This window comes from Scylla paramamosain, chromosome 8, assembly GCF_035594125.1.
Source record: "Scylla paramamosain isolate STU-SP2022 chromosome 8, ASM3559412v1, whole genome shotgun sequence".
NCBI classification, from domain to species: Eukaryota; Metazoa; Arthropoda; class Malacostraca; order Decapoda; family Portunidae; genus Scylla; species Scylla paramamosain.
The window spans coordinates 8,802,678-8,815,177 of NC_087158.1; the positions used below are offsets into that span (position 1 = coordinate 8,802,678).

General features: G+C 33.4%; 2 protein-coding genes across 4 annotated transcripts in view; one reads left to right on the forward strand and one right to left on the reverse strand.

The window, feature by feature from the left end:
• The window catches only part of LOC135102752 (uncharacterized), a 9,296-nt gene extending 5,901 nt beyond the window's left edge, over positions 1-3,395 (reverse strand). The window contains exon 1 of the mRNA XM_064008269.1: positions 3,147-3,395. The gene's annotated coding sequence lies outside the window, so the exon portion shown is untranslated. The remainder of the gene's footprint in view (positions 1-3,146) is intronic.
• The window catches only part of LOC135102751 (aldehyde dehydrogenase, dimeric NADP-preferring-like), a 139,416-nt gene that overhangs the window by 462 nt on the left and 126,454 nt on the right, over positions 1-12,500 (forward strand). The gene's annotated exons all lie outside the window — the stretch shown is intronic.

Here is a 12,500-nt window from a genome sequence, read left to right on the forward strand (position 1 = left end):
TGTGTGTGCGTGTGTGTGTGTGTGTGTGTGTGTGTACGCACACTCGTCGTGAGTCATTACGGAGCTTTTTAAAAGATCAGACAAATTTATGGATGGGGATGATGGGTGGAAATAAGTATGTTTCATACAGGGACTGCCACGTGTAGGCTTAATGGTTTCTTGCAGCTTTCCTTTTCTTATGTTCTTATGTCCAACGCAGAAAGAGAGAGAGAGAGAGAGAGAGAGAGAGAGAGAGAGAGAGAGAGAGAGAGAGAGAGAGAGAGAGAGAGAGAGAGAGAGAGAGAGAGAGTGCTTGAGTGTGTTCGTAACTGGTTTACAATTGTCAGAGGAAAAAAAAAAAAAGAAAAGAAATACAAGTTCATGTGAAATATTGGTCTGCTGAGCCGAAATTCTTTTCAAGGACCAGATACGTATTGAGGTTTTAAGCTGTTATTGAACAAATTTCAAATCTTAACGATAAAAGAATATACAGCCATATATTTATGTTTACCTATATATGTAAACCTATATACCTATTCAAACTTACTTAAACATTCTTAATAAACAAGGAGTATATATATATATATATATATATATATATATATATATATATATATATATATATATATATATATATATATATATATATATATATATATATATATATATACATATACAACACAGTTAACATTACTAAGGAAAATCCCATTCTTAAACCTCATCTTAATTATTAATATAAACATACAAACAAAAAAATATGAAATTTTCAAACATATATAAACAAAAAAAAAAAAAGTTGTGTGTCCTTAAAATAAACATCTAGTAATTTGTGTTTTAACTTTGTTATAAAAATTGGTATTGAATGGTCCTCTATAGTCTATACAATACTTTTTTTTTACCATAGGATGTTATACAGTACGGATTTCTTACGTTATCTTATCTTCTGTAGTAATCATTTTGAAAATGATGAAGTCCAGAGTCTATTGAAAAATAATTTAAAACAATAAATACGAGTTGCATGTTTGTGGTTGAATAATACGTATTTAATTTTAAATGCAAAGATCACAACATTGGTAGTGAATGTGCAAAAAACAACCACTATAAATTATATTTCTTACCAGTTTCTTTTGTAATTCGATATATATATATATATATATATATATATATATATATATATATATATATATATATATATATATATATATATATATATATATATATATATATAAATCGGTTGTGAATGCACCACACCATATAGCAGAACTTTACAACACGCGCTGATATACTAATAAGAAATAAATAACTTTCAGGGTCTTCATAAAATGCGTCATGTTATAGATGATACCATTTTTTTTTTTTTTTTTTTTTTTTTTTTTTTTTTTTTTTTGCTGTCATTGAGATGCAATTTCCACGTTAGGTGGTTATCAATCATCCTTAAAAAAATAAGTTCATGCATATGTTTCATAGTTACAGTGTCTATAACACTGAAACACGATTTTTGTCTTTGACAAGCAAGTGTTATTTTCCAACACTTTTCATTACAAAACAATAGAAGTGACACAAAAATTTATTTTAAAACTTCTGAAACTATTTTTTAGGATAAAACATTAACAGTTTTCTTGATATGCATGAATACAACAAATCTCTTTCATGTATGAGCCCCCAAATATAGTCTCCATCATGTATTCATTGAAGGATCCTTGATATCTCTGTTTAAAGCTCATTATATCTTGATGGAAGCGCTCCCTTTGTTCCTCTGAATATGCTCCCATATGCTCCTTGAAGTTGTCGAGGTGAGCATCTGGGATATGAACCTTCTAGGATATTCTGCACCCCATCTCACCGTAAATATTCACGAAAGTTTCAACCAGTTCCTTATAGTTATCAGCCTTGTTGTTGTCAAGAAAGCTCTGTACTACAAAACACTCCCAAGCTTTTTTTTTTTTTTTCTCTTTTTTTTTTTCTGTGAGCTTCTGTAGAAATTCTGAGCACTCCATAATTTTCCTTACTCGTGGTCTGATGAAGATACCAGCTTTCACTTTCGCCTCTGAAAGAGTAGGAAAGAGGTCTTGAAGATATCTGAATGCAGCAGACTCCTTGTCAAGAGCTGTAACAAACTGTTTCATAAGATCCAGTTTTACGTGTAGTGAAGGAAACATAACCTTTTGAGGATTCACCAATGGCTCATGTTTGATAGTGTGCTCCCACTGTAGTGTCAGTCCTTGGAGGCCAGTGTTTTCTCTGGTAATGTGCTGCACTGTCTCTACTGTCCCAAAGGCAAAGAAAACAGGGATTTTTGGTAAAACCTCCTTGCAGTCCCATCAAGAAAGCCACAATCTTGAAGTCCTCAGTAACTTCCCAGGAATACTTGTTGTAGTTCAGTTTCCAGTAGAAGCTTTACACTGATGTAGTCCTCCTTAAGATGCACAGAATGAGCAAGAGGCAAAGATGGATTCTTGTTTCCATTGTGCAGAAGTACAGCTTTCAAGCCTTTGGAGCTGTCAATGAAGAGTCTCCATCTGCAGTGCAAGCAATTGAATAGCATCAAACAAGCCTGATACATCATTGCAGTAGCAGAGCCTGCCCTACTTTGCAAAGAAGCTGGAGAAATGTTTGTGTTGTTTTCTTTTGCTGGTCACTTGCACACTGTCGTCAAGTAAATACCATTCCTTCAGCCTTGAAATCAGAAGCTCACCATTTGACTTTGTCAAACCAAGATCTCTGATGAGGTCAGTGAGGTTTCTTTGGTTTAAGTAGTAAGGATTCCTCCCAACTACAATCGTATCTGCGATGTCACAGTCTTCCTCTGTGTTTAGCTCATCTTTTGACTTATTGTTTTTTTTTTTTTTTCTGATAGTTGACTTCTTTCTGGAGCTGGTACAGGAAGATCAGCACTGTGTGCAATGGAAGATGGAATGTCTGGATAGAAAACAGCAGGTGCATTTTTTCCCAGATCGGCGTTTGGAAGGATCCACCATGCAGAAAAAACAGTCACTTGAGTGATCAGTAGGTTCACACCATATTATAGGAATAGCAAATTTCATGGCCCTGTTTTCCCCTCTATACCTTCCTGTAAAACAACAACAGTATGCGTTTCAGTTAAACTTATTTTTTCATTCTTAATTCTTAATTAGATTTTACTCTTGAAAAACTAACAGCTATTTTACCTTCTAGTGATCTCTTACAATGCTCACAAGCAAAATGAGGTGCCCAGGTTTTGTCTTGGTCCCCAACTGGCACAGCAAAATATGTTTTGTTATCTTTACACATTTTTCCAGATGCAGTCACAGAGAACTTCTTTACTCTTTTCTTGATGAATTGATCACATATGTAACAGAATGCATCTGGAGAATGACCGCAGCCTCTTGATGCCATTTCACCTCTTATGATGTGTCTTCTCGGGCAGCAAAATCAGAACTGATTGGTGGTCTGCATACCACTACTTTTATCTTGTCCAGTAGTACTCTAGAATATTCTTAGTCTTTCTAGAATGTGTTCCAGAATGTTTTCAGTCTTTCTAGAATATTCTTGAACTTACTTTAGAATATTCTGAATCATTCTAGAAAATTCTTGTAGATTCTTGAAATTCTTGATACTTGTACATATTTCTACTGTAATCTATAAAGTTTTAGAATATTCTGGAGATATTTACACTGAATAGAATGTTCTAGAATGTTTTAGAAACTTCTAAAAATGTCTGATAGAACATTCTGCAAGATTTGAGAAAATTTCTGAAATGTAAGTAAATTCTTCTAAATATGAGAAATTTCTTGCAAGATCTGGTTAGTTCAAGAATGATCTTATTAAAATCAAAAATCTTTAGAAACTTTATATTCTTTCCTTTTTTGTCTTAACTTATTTGCAACATTTCAAAAGCAATTACATAAGCAATTGAGATTTTGCAAAGGTCTTTACCTGACATGAAAACCAATATTAACCCATCCTATAATAAAATAAGACAAAAATGTAAATTCATTGTTATAACAACAAAAGCAAAGTTTATGATCAAAAGTAACTTTTTTTTTTTCTATTTTGTTTAGATGGAAATAACCGGAAAATTATGGTTTGGGGCCAAGGACAAGACTAATGTTAAATTTTGTTACACAGTGTAATCATTCTACTGGATATGTTGTTGTTGTATTTGTTATTGTGCCTTCAAAGTTGGACATTTTTTTTCATTTTTATGTTTCATTTAAACATTACTAATATTTAATGCATATTTTTATTATTATTATTATTATTATTATTATTATTATTATTATTATTATTATTATTATTATTATTATTATTTTTATTATTATTATTATTATTATTATTATTAATAATATTATTATTATTATTATTATCATTATTATTATTATTATTATTATTATTATTATTATTATCATTATAATTACTTTGGCACCATATGGCCGTAGTTGTTACGGCGCCACGCAAGATAATTTTTTAATCACTTGACTTCTGTGAATAAGATAACATGTACTGCATTTTACTGTAATTTTGACTTAATTCGTTAGTTTTAATCCAGGCAGATAAAGAAATTATTATTATTATTATTTTTTTATTAACACTGTTCTGCATATCAACAAAATTTCTGAGCATGGAAACACATACTCGTATCATCAGCATAAAAAGAATAAATTTGCCTTAATCGCTGCAATTTTCAATATCATTTATAAACTATAAAAAAAAGAACAAATAAATAAAAACAAGCCTAAAAAAAATGAACACATTTTCTAGAAGAAATGTTATTGATAGAATATATAATACATAGTATAATATATTGATATTTACCAATTAAATAACTTTTCAACCAATTATGACTGATGACTCGAAAACTATAAACAAAAAGTTTGCAACAACATGGAATGTGAAATAGTCTCAGAATTTAAGAAAAATAACAATAGCATCGTAAATATTGTCACAAAGTTTATAGATTGCTAAATCACTAGAACATTTATGACGAAATACACGGCGGCAATCTATAAAACAGGGCATTTTGACCTAAATATTCTATGACCCTTCTTATAACATTTTTTTGGTTGGTAATGTTGAAATGGACCTGTAATTAGTACATACGGCTTATCGCTTTTTCTTTTAAATCTGGGAGGATTTTTGCTATTCGTATGTGAAGCATACTCCATACATGGACGGATAGGGCCTCTGTACAGAGTTAGGAGCTAGAGGGGTGAGAAAAACTGGCGGAGACATCTCAGAACACCTACCTAACTTCATTGAAGCTGTTTTACCTAGAGATGAGATGTGAAGTTTCTAGCTTAGATTATAAGTAAAGGACAGACCAAGAATGTTCAGTGTAGAAGAGAGGAACAGTTGAGTGTCAATGAAAAAAAGAAGGGATAGTTGTCTGAAGGTAGTGTCAGGTTGTTTGATAGAGGAATTGAATTTTTGAAGCATTGAACAATACTAAGTTTGCTCCACCCCAATCAGAAATTTTAGAGGGATCAGAAGTCAGGCGTTCTATGGCTTCCCTGCGTTAATTGTTTACTTCCTGAAGGGATGGGCGTCTACGAAAATATGTGGAAAAGTGCAGGGCGGCATCATCAGCTCAGGAGTAAATAGGACAAAAAGTTTGGTTTAGATCATTGGTGAATAATGGGAAGAGAGTGCGTGAGAGAACAGAACCCTGAGGAAAACTACTGTTAATAGTTTTAAGAGAACAGTGACCGTCTAACACAGCAGCAATAGAACGGTCAGAAAGGAAACTTAAGATGAAGTTACAGAGAGAAGAATAGAAGCCATAGGAGGGTAGTTTGGAAATAAAAGCTTTGTGCCAGACTCTGTCAAAAGCTTTTGATATGTCGAAGGCAACAACAAAAGTTTCACCAAAGTCTCTAAACGAGGATGACCTAGACTCAGTAAGGAAAGCCAGAAGATCACCAGTAGAGCGGCCTTGACGGAACCCGTACTGGCAATCAGACAGAAGGTTGTGAAGTGATAGATGTTTATGAATCTTCCTGTTGAGTATAGATTCAAAAACTTTAGATAGGCAGAAAATTAAAGCAACAGCACGGTAGTTTAAGCGACTAGAACGGTCATCCTTTTTAGGAACAGGCTGAATGCAGGCAAACTCCCAGCAAGAAGGAAAGGTACATGTTGACAGGCAGATTTGAAATAGTTTGACTAGGCAAGGTGCAAGCACGGAGGCACAGTTTCGGAGAACAATAGGAGGGACCCCATCAGGTCCATAAGTCTTCCGAGGGTTTAGACCAACAAGGGCATAAAAAATATAATCGTGAAGAATTTTAACAGGTAGCATGAAGTAGTCAGAGAGTGGAGGAGAGGGAGGAACAAGCCGTGAATCGTCTACCGTAGATTTTTAGCAAAGGTCTGAGCGAAGAGTTCAGCTTTAAAGATAGATGTAATAGCAGAGGTGCCATCTGGATGAAATAAAGAAGGGAAAGAAGAAGAAGCAAAGTTATTGGAGATGTTTTTGCCTAGGTGCCAGAAGTCACAAGGGGGGTTAGATCTTGAAAGATCCTGATACTTTCATTTAATGAAAGAGTTTTAGGCTAGTTACTCGTACAACAGACTTGGCATGGTTTCGGGCATGAGATTCTTGTGATCGATGGGTCAAGTACCTTTTGTGGGCCACCTCTCTCTGATGTATATAGAGCACGAGAAAAGGTGAACTTAAACCAAGGTCTGGAAGGTTTAGTTCGAGAAAAAGAGTGAGGAATGTACGCCTCCATGCCAGACATTATCACCTTTGTTATGTGCTCGGCATACAGAAACAGGTCTCTGACATGGAAGCTGTAACCATTCCAAGGAAAATCAACAAAATACCTCTTCAGGTCCCCCAAACTAGCAGAGGCCAAAGGCCAGAGGGACCTCCAATTAGGGGGATCTTGAGGAGGGATTGGAACGATAGGACAAGATACAGATACGAGATTGTGATCGAAGAAGCCCAACGGAGAAGATAGGGTAACAGCATGAGCAGAAGGATTGGAAGTTAGGAAAAGGTGAAGAATGAAGAATGTTGGGCGTATCTCCAAGACGGTCAGGAATACGAGTAGGGTGTTGCACCAATTACTCTAGGTCGTGGAGGATAGCAAAGTTGAAGGCTAGTTCACAAGGATGGTCAGTGAAGGGAGAGGAAAAAAGCCAAAGCTGGTGGTGAACATTGAATGGAGAACTCCGCAAAAGGGAAGAGAGTCAGAATGTGCTCTACTTTGGAAGTGAAGTAGTCAAAAAATCTTGTAGTCAGAGGAGTTAGGTGAGAGGTAAACAGAACAGGTAAATTTAGTTTTAGAGTGACTGTATAGTCGTAGCCGGATGGTGGAAAACTGAGAAGATTCAAGAGCTTGGGCACGAGAGCAGGATAAGTCGTTGCAAACATAGACGCAACATCCAGCTTTGGACTGAAAATGAGGATTGATAAAATAGGAGCGAACAGAAAAGGGGCTACTGGTAGCTGCCACAGTTATCTGTGTTTCAGTGAAGAAAAGAAGATAAAGTTTAGTAGAGGAGAGGTGGTGTTCTACATATCAAAAATTAGGTATAAGACCGCGAATACTGCAGAAGTTAATGAAGAAAAAGTTGAGGAATTGTCATGACAATTAGGGTCGATACCAGATGAATTTTGAGTGAAGTGTGTGTGTGTGTGTGTGTGTGTGTGTGTGTGTGTGTGTGTGTGTGTGTGTGTGTGTGTGTGTGTGTGTGTGTGTAATTAGGTGGTAGTTTTGTGTGAAGGAAGAGAAGTTGCATGTATTTTTTTTTTTCAAGTATATATATATATATATATATATATATATATATATATATATATATATATATATATATATATATATATATATATATATATATATATATATATATTCGTCTCATCAACTCCTCTCCTCTAACTGACTGTCTTCAGTAATTAGGTGGCAGTTTTGTGTGAAGGAAGAGAAGTTGCATATATTTTTTTTTCAAGTGTGTGTGTGTGTGTATATATATATATATATATATATATATATATATATATATATATATATATATATATATATATATATATATATATATATATATATATATATATATATATATATATATATATATATATATATATATATATATATATATAAAATATATTATATATATATATATATATATATATATATATATATATATATATATATATATATATATATATATATATATATATATATATATATATATATATATATATATATATTATATATATATAAATATATAAATATATATATATATATATATATATATATATATATATATATATATATATATATATATATATATATATATATATATATATATATATATATATATATATATATATATATTCGTCTCATCAACTCCTCTCCTCTAACTGACTGTCTTCAGCCTATCTCTCACCGCCGCAATGTTGCATATCTAGCTGTCTTCTACCGCTATTTTCATGCTAACTGCTCTTCTGATCTTGCTAACTGCATGCCTCCCCTCCTTCCACGGCCTCGCTGCACAAGACTTTCTTCTTTCTCTCACCCCTATTCTGTCCACCTCTCTAACGCAAGAGTTAACCAATATTCTCAATCATTCATCCCTTTCTCTGGTAAACTCTGGAACTCCCTGCCTGCTACTGTATTTCCACCTTCCTATGACTTGAATTCCTTCAAGAGGGAGGTTTTAAAAGACACTTATTCATCAATTTTTTACCACTGCTTTGACTCTTTTATGGGACTGGCATTTCAGTGGGCATATTTTTTTTTTTTTTATTGGATTTTTGTTGCCCCTGGCCAGTGTCCTTCCTACATAAAAAAAAAAAAAAAGAAAGAAAAGAAATAAATAAAAAAAAAAATATATATATATATATATATATATATATATATATATATATATATATATATATATATATATATATATATATATATATATATATATATATATATATATATATAAAGTTCTAATTGCTGGAATTATGTAAGATTTAATTATATGTTTGTTTTTTATCAGATTCCTTAAGGGAAAAATCTTTGTTATGAAGATGCTGGAAGGTGCTCAACAGTGAGATAACTCACATCTGAATCCTACCTATGATCACACGGATCTGCTTTGAATTTGTTTAATGAGGCTTCAAAGAAATGTCTTTTGACTAATCTAATATGAATGAGTTTTATTGTCAGTAATATAAAGTGAGTTATAACTGGAAAATAATTCGTTGAAAAATAATACAATATGCCACTTTTCTGAAGTTTTTTTGTAAATTACTAGTATATATGTGATCAAATAAAATTGCAGAATATGGTAACAGGAAATAATGGCTATAAATTAACTTCACAAAATGTAGTACATCATTATGACTGTTGTATCAAATGTGTACTGAAATCACCCATAATATAACACAGAATACTCACCTCTATCAGATATACCAGGATTTTCTCAAGCAACACCAAGAAGTCGTTAATATTAATGTAGATCATTCCATCTTGAAAAATTAGAAGCTTTGCTATAGGCAGAAATAATAGTCAGGTGGCTTAGTAATGTTTTTGTCCCACGGTGGATAAAAGCACCAAATTTGGTGAGGCTTCCTTAGGATCTAATGATGAATTTTAGGGGTGGTCCTTTCCCAAAAATAAATAAATAAAAATAAATAAAAGATAGTCTATATTGAAAGTGGAAAATTTGCGTTCTTTCAGGATAAGAATCGTGATCGATGTTCAAGATACAGAAAATTGTATGTGACACTTCTGAAAGGAAGATAATGAGTTGTGTGTGTGTGTGTGTGTGTGTGTGTGTGTGTGTGTGTGTGTGAAATATGCATTTTCTCATAAGTATTCTTATAATCATAATAGAATATCACAGTAAAAACTGCAAAATCCTTTCTATGGTCTTCCTATAATTAAGTTACTCTTTAAATTGAGAAAAATATATCTATCATTTACTCATCACCTAAAAATCTTCAACGTCTCATAAAGAGTGAAGTAGATCAAAACAGTGTTAGGAATAAGAAAAGTAGTTATTTCTATATCCTTAAGTCGCGCATAATTAACTGCCATATTCTCTTTTTTCTTTTTTTCTTTTTTTTTTCTTTTTACAAATTAGGGGGACCTGAGGAGGTATTATGCAGATTTTCTTTGGAATGACTACTGCTTCCGTGCCAGAGGCCCGTCTCTGTGTGCTGAGCGCACAACAGAAATGATAGTGTCTGGCATGGAGGCGTACATTCCTCACTCTTTCTCTCGACTTAAAACATCCAAACCTTGGTTTAAGACAGCCTGTTCTCGTAATATACATGACAGAGAGGTGGACCACAAGAGGAACCTGAACCTTCATCACCTCGGGCCGTGTTAACAAAGATTCTCAGTTTGTCTCAGCCTTCTGCTCAGACTTGTGCTTATCTCCTAAGTGTGCTTAAAGCTGTGCTGAGCCGAACTTTTAAGCTCCAGTATGAAATGGTGAAAGAACAGATCAGTATAATCTTATATTTCTCAATTTCGAGTAAATAGTGTAATCTTTTTACATTTTTATTAAATGACAAAAATTAAAATTTTCCATCGATTCTGTAAGGATATGAGCACATAAAATTGTGTCTATTAATAAGCAAATTAGATCCCGCGCCAGGTGCGTGTATTTTGTCTCTGATTACGTCCTTGAGCCAGCGTCGCCCCGCCACTCCCATTTATCAGCGCCTCCTTTCTTTTTTTTTTTTTTTTTTTTCTCGAATATGGAGATGATGACCACTAAGGCCGAAAAAGTCTATAGAGGAAAGAAACCTAGGTAAACCGATGGTAAGACTCCCCTCCCTCGTCCAGTCAGTATATGAGTAAAGATGTAGCCCTATGGGCTTCGCTCATTCAGCGGCGCGAAAAAAAAAAAAGAAAAAAAAAAAGTTGTATGGGGCTTTATTACTAAGAAGGTAAATGAGACACGCCGACAACAGGACAAAGGAAGAATCAAAATCATCATTGCTGCAGAGCTGTATTTCCCATAGGCTAAATAACACTAATTACTGAATAAATAACAATAAATAAGTAACAATAATTACTAGGGTCAGCGCATCACTCCTTCCTGTGGGACTCTCCAAGGCATCTTCCGCCAAATCTAACACAAATAACACTCCTGCAGGTCTAGTTTATACATGTTCAACAGTTCAGAGTCACTCAGGTCATCAAGAACATCCTTACGGGTGTTAACAATTCTTGAGGTGGCGGGCTCGGGAATGAGAGTCGGCCACAGGTTGGCAGCTCTGAGATGTCTTTCGTGCCTGCCAAAGCGATTAGCTGATCAATGCTTTAGAGTCTTCCTACTAAACAGTCTACACTGAACAGTGCATTCGCATATATATATATATATATATATATATATATATATATATATATATATATATATATATATATATATATATATATATATATATATATATATATATATATATATATATATATATATATATATATATATATATATATGCCTCTACACTCCAGCTACTAGGGATTAGAGAATGTACAGCCCAACTACAATATATATATATATATATATATATATATATATATATATATATATATATATATATATATATATATATATATATATATATATATATATATATATATATATATATATATATATATATATATATATATATATATATATATATATATATATATATATATATATATATTAAGGGTGTATATGGGCAGGAGTCTTTCTCTAATACATATCTCATTGAATGCGATAGCTAGTTGAGCATTTATTATTTTTCTTAAGATATTTTCCTTATATCTTATGATTGTCTTATATTCTTTTTTAATTGGCTGTATGACTTCGCCGAAGCTAGTCATTTTCGCTAGATCACGATTTCGGGTCCTTGACCCTTCTTCAGTAGCGAAGGTGTATCCGTGTTGAGGGTGTCGGAGAGAATGGCTCAAGCTGATTGCGGGGGTGTATTTATACACCCCCGCAAGCCTACCGGTATAAATACACCCCCGCAATCAGCTTGAGCCATTAACATTTTACACGACACTGAATACATACACACAATAACAGAAAACCAAAACAACATTTTGGAGCACACATGGTTCAGGAAAACAGCAAAAACATTAGAGCAAGATGTACCAACTCCACTTTACACTTAAACTTCTCAGTCGTAAGGTAAAGCATAAAATCTAGATGACAACAATAACATGTTATAACACACACATACATATATACACTGCCCATTGCCAAAACAAAATTTAGGTCAACTCAACGGTAAAAGGTAAAAATTAATAAACAACAGGAAAAGCAAGGCGTACAGCCCGCCACCTATTACTCTCTAACTATATTTCACTTTCACCAAAACTGTTCCCTCCAACTCTCAACCCTACTTCCCCCTCTAATTTCACCCCCACTGTCTGTCCCCTTCTTGTAACTTGTAACTTGAGCCATTCTCTCCGACACCCTCAACACGGATAGACCTTCGCTACTGAAGAAGGCTCAAGGACCCGAAATTGCAATCTAGCGAAAATGACTAGCTTCGGCGAAGTCATACAGCCAATTAAAAAAGAATATAAGACAATCATAAG